The sequence below is a fragment of the Chrysochloris asiatica genome, unplaced genomic scaffold, assembly GCF_000296735.1.
Source record: "Chrysochloris asiatica unplaced genomic scaffold, ChrAsi1.0 scaffold00041, whole genome shotgun sequence".
Classification (NCBI taxonomy): Eukaryota; Metazoa; Chordata; class Mammalia; order Afrosoricida; family Chrysochloridae; genus Chrysochloris; species Chrysochloris asiatica.
In genome coordinates this window covers 5,115,556-5,120,936 of record NW_006408559.1, presented here as the reverse complement: position 1 = coordinate 5,120,936, position 5,381 = coordinate 5,115,556, and the positions used below count along the sequence as shown (strand labels likewise).

General features: G+C 45.5%; 1 protein-coding gene across 2 annotated transcripts in view; it reads left to right on the top strand.

Moving 5' to 3' along the window:
• PLXNA4 (plexin A4) overlaps positions 1-5,381 on the top strand; it is a 482,253-nt gene that overhangs the window by 391,290 nt on the left and 85,582 nt on the right. The gene's annotated exons all lie outside the window — the stretch shown is intronic.

Below are 5,381 nucleotides of genomic sequence, written 5' to 3'. Positions count from 1 at the left end.
CACCAAAGCTCCTTGCACAGGTGACTACACAGTCCTAAAGCTGGAGCCCCACCCACTTCAGGGTAACCCTTTTCAGCACAGAACATCACACAGTTGGTGAGCGGCAGGATTGGGGTCAGATTTCAGGTCTCCTGAGACCATCCATCTATCCAGTAGCCACTTGGAATTAATGTGTGTGACTGTATTTGGGGGACCCTCAATGTACCACATTGTGGCCACAACAATGAACTCAAACTTAGCAGTGACCTTGAAGATGGTACAGGACCAAGCAACATTTCCTTCTGTCATCCAAGATGTCACCGTTAGAGTTGACTCCATGGCAACTCACAACAATAGCAGTATTTGGGAAGATGGTGTAGGAAAAGGAAAGTTCTAGACAAAGGCAGCTGAGGAGCGCCCACTCTTCTTGCAGAACACTTTCTACAAGAAAGACGGCCACACACTTGCCCAAGGCCATTGGCATTACAACGACAGAGCTGATCACTCATCTTGCAACTTGGAAGCTTTCATGTGTCCCACAGCTCTTTGTGAGCACAGCCCCCTCCCCCAGCCGCCATGCTGATTTCCTGATGTCAGCAGCACCCCAGGCTGAACCTGCCAGCAAAGGGATATTAAACACCTCACATTTCCTCATAAATCTGAGGCGAAGTAGACCAGCCCCAGGAGGGCTCTCTCTCCCTGAATAAGACAGTTTGTGTGGAAGAGAAAGCCTGGCTCCCACACTGGACTCCACAGAAGGCAGGCAGGGATTCAAGACATCATCAGGGAGGACAGAGTCTGTGGCTCATCTCAAGACCAGTCCCGGGTTCCCAGTGAGAAGGGCACAAACTCCACAAGCTGGGGTCTTGGCTGACTCTGTCAAATAGAGGAAGACCCTCCAAATAATAGTCTGTGTTGGTCCTGTAAAGCCCCGGGTTCAAACCTGCTTGTCTGAGAGGTTCATGGGACATGTGGCCATCCTATGTACTATCAGGATGGAAAGCAAGTTGTGTTTAAAGTTGTGTCCCCAGCATCTCCTGAGCTCACCCAAAGGCCCTTCAGGGTTTAGAGAATCTCCCAGTGGGATATAATCTGAACCTCGGCACTACAGAACCCTGACATGACCTCGGCAGCCCAGGTTGGGCAGGCGGCATGCCTCTGCAGTGTCCATATGGTCTATCAGTGCTGGAACCATCGGTGTCCACAGGACAACACCAGGCCCCAGCAGGCATCCATGTCTCTGGTGGTATATTCCTGGGTTTTAAGGAAAAATCAAAGTTATCATTAGAAAACAAAAAGGTAAGAACACACAGGATATTTCTCAAGCTGAAAGAACAGAAGAAAAATTCAAGCTTGAAATTGCAATACTGAAGGATTTTATGGGTGAAAAAAAAAAAAAAGATAAACAATGCAGGAAGCGTCACAAGAAGACTGAAGGAATATAAAGAGTCGCTGTATCCAAAAGAAAATGTTGATGTTAGATGTTCAACCATTTCAAGAAGTGGCATATGATCAAGAACTGAAGGGACTAACAGAAGAAGTAAAAGCTACCCTGAAGGCATTGGCAAAAAAAAACAAGGCTGCACTAATTGAAAGAATACCAAATGAGATGCTTCAACAAATGGATGTGATACTGAATCATTCACTTATGTCTGCCAAGAAACGTAGAAGACAGTTACCCGGCCAATGGAAGTGATCCATATTTGTGCCCATTCCAATGAAAGATGATCCAACAGAATGCAGAAATTATCTAGCAATATCATTTGTATCACACACATGAAAACTTTTGATGAAGATGTTTCAAAAAACCACTACAGCAATTCATCGACAAAGAATTGCCAGAAATTCAAACAGGATTCGGAAGAGGATGAGGAATGAAGAGATAGCATTGTTGCCAAGTGGATCAATACTTGATCTGAGATCAGAGAATACCAGCAAGATGCTACAAAGACGTTCAACTATGTTGTTACTATTGTTAAGTGCTGTGGAGTCAGTTCTGACTCATAGCAACCCTGTACAGGGTTTCCGAGGCTGTAAATCTTTACAGGAGCAGAAAGACTCATCTTTTTTCCGTGGAACAGCTGGGAGTTTCGAACTGTTGACCCTGAGGTTAGCAGCCTGATTCGTAACCACTATGCTACCAGAGCTCCTTATTCAACTATGTTGTTGTTGTTAAGTACCGTGGAGTTGGTTCTGACTCACAGTGACCCTGTACAGGGTTTCCAAACCTGTAAATCTTTATGGGATCAGAAAGCCTCATCTTTCTCCTGCAGAACAGCTGGTAGTTTCGAACTGCCTACCTTGAGGTTAGCAGCCCGATCCATAACCATTATGCTACCAGAGCTCCTTCTTCAGCTATGTAGATCCTAATAAATTATGAATAACATTGCCAAGTATGGGAATTCCAGAATATTTCATTGTGCTCCTACAGACCCTGTAACTAGACTAGGTGGCAATCATTTTAGTAGAACAAGGGGATACTACGTGTGTTAAAATCAGGAAGGTGTGCATCAGAGTTGTATCCTTTCATAATATTTATTCAATCTACACACTTAACAAATAATCTGAAGAGCTGGTCTATGTGAAGAAGAAGGTCACATGAGTATTGGAGGAAGACTCCTTAACAACCTGCAGTATACAGATGACAACCTTGCTTGCTGAAAATACAGGACTCAAAGCACTTGGTGCTGAAGATCAAAAACTCCAGCTTTCAGTGTGATTACACCTGAACATAAAGCAAATACAACTGGACCAATAAACCGCATCATGATAAATAAATGTTGTTGTTGTTGTTGTTGTTGTTAGGTGCCATCAAGTTGATATCGACTCATAGCGACCTTATGCACAACAGAACGAAACATTGCCGGATCCTGGGCCAACCTCACTATTGTTACCACGTTTGAGTCCATTGATGCTGCCACTTGGCCAATCCATCTCATTGGGGGTCTTCCTCTTTTTCTCTGACCCTTCTCCTTACCAAACATGATGTCCTTCTCCAGCGACTGTTTACTCCTGACAATATGTCCAAAGTATGAGAGACAAAGTTTGGCCACCCTGGCCTCCAAGGAGCACTCTGGCTGCACTTCTTCCGACACAGATCTGTTGGTTCTTTTGGCAGCCCATGGCACTTTCAATATTCTCCTCCAACACCATAACTCAAAAGCATCAATTCTTCTACAGTCTTCCTAATTCACTGTCCAGCTTTCACATGCATATGAGGTTATTGAAAATACCATGGCTCGGGTCAGGCGCACTTTAGTCCTCAAGCTGACATCTTTGCTCTTCAGCACTTTAAAAAGGTTTTGTGCAGCAGATTTGCCTAATGCAATATGTTGTTTGATTTCAGAAGTAGTTTGTCACTCCTTCCTCCTAGTCTGTCTTCATCGGGAAGCTCATCTTAAACCTGTCCACCGTGGGTGACCCTGTTAGTATTTAAAATACCAGTGGCACAGCTTCCAGAATCACAGCAACTCACAAGCCACCACAGTACAACAAACTGACAAATGAGTGGTGGTGATAAACATATAAAACATTGAAATTGTCAAGGATTTCATTTTACTTGGGTCTACAATCAACATTCATGGAAGCAGCAGTCAAAAAAAAAAAAAAAAAAATCAAACAGCATATCGTGTTGGGCAAAGAGAATATACAAGAACTCTTTAAAGGATTAAAATACACAGATGTCACTTGGAGGACTAAGGTGTGTCTGACCTAAGAAGCCATGGTATTCTCAGTCACCTCTGAGTCCTAGTGTGGTGTTGTGGGTTAATGTGCTGGACTGCAGTGTTGGTTGAACTTCAAGTCAGCTGTTCAAACTCACTAGTCGCTCCTCGGAAACTCTATACAGGGTCGCTATGGGTCGGAACCGACTTTATGGCACAACGACAACATATGCATGTGATAGCTGGTCGATGAATAAGAAGACTGGAGAAGAATTGAAGCATTTGAATTACGGTGTTGGTGAAGAATATTGGATGTACCAGAAGAACAAACAAATCTGTGTTGGAAAAGGAGCAGCCAGAATTGCTCCTTAGAAGCAATGATAGTAACACTTCTCTCACATACTCTAGACATGTTGTTGGGAGAGCTCAGTCCCTGGAGAAGGACATCATGCTTTATAAAGTCGAGGGTCAGCGAAAAAGAGGAACCCCCTTAACAAGATGGATTGACACAGTGGCAGTAACAATGGGCTCACATATAAAAACGATTGTGAGGACACTGTAGGACTGGGCAGGGTTTCCTTCTGTTGTGCATGGGGTCACTGTGACTCAGAGCCATCTATGCAGCACCTAACAATGACAAGGAATCAGCAGTGTGCACGGCTCCTCACTGGGGAAGCCCCGGGACACAGTGGTCAAATTATGCTTCTAGCATCTGAGGGGCCCCAACGCTCCCTGGGCAATAAGTAGTGCCATCCAATTGAATGGCCACCCAAAGGCCCATGTCACTTCTAGGTCTCCCTGCCAGGAAAGAACGGAAATCTGGGGCACTTGGGCTGGAGACCTGGAGCTCCAGATTCTTAACCACCAAGCAGGCCTTTAAGCTCCACCCATTCCCACACTGAACTCTGACCTCCTGTCAATCTGTGGGCTCCTTACCAACCCTAGATGAGTTCTCGGTGCCTTCAGGCCACAGACCCACATGGCTCTTTTATTTCCTCCGCCTCCTCAGTGAAGAAGGCCATGGGAGAAGGTGACTCTGCCTTTAATGTCGGAGATACTGAGGCAACAGGAAGGGTACCCCATAAACCCTTTTTGTTGTTACGTGCCGTCAAGTCAATTCCAACCCATAGATACCCTATCTGTATAGGGTTTCCACGGAGCAGCTGGTGAGCTTGAACCACCTACCTTGCTGACCTTGCAATCCAGTGCATTAACCCATAGCACCACACCAGGACTCCCCACAAAGCCTAGAACCCAGGAAAAGTCCCTTCCACCAGCCAGATCCCATGGCTCAGGAAAGTTCAGCTCTTGTCTTTTCCCAGGAACCTCTCTTGTTCTGGTAACAGTAGAATCAGATTTCTGCTGCTGGTCTGAACCAGGGCATTTCTTGTCATCATCAAGTGATTTCCTCTAAGAATCTTCAGGGTCATAGTTAGGGGCAGTCCTACTGTACCACAGAAAACAACATGCCATCAGGACCCAGCTAGGCCTGCTTACAGAGGGGGATTCTGAAGCCCAGAGAGGGGAAGTGACCTTCCTCAAGGTCACACAGCATGTATGGAGCAAATGCAGAACTTGAACCCTTAACACCCTGTCTTCAAAGCTTGGCAAAAAGATAGTAACTGAGCTCTTCATAGCCCAGCTTTGATCTTAGCTCTGGAGATAGGGTCTGGCCTGTATCCAAGAAAGTTTGCGAGTTCATCTCCTGAATTCCTGAGCTCCCCGAAGTGGGAGAGGGGA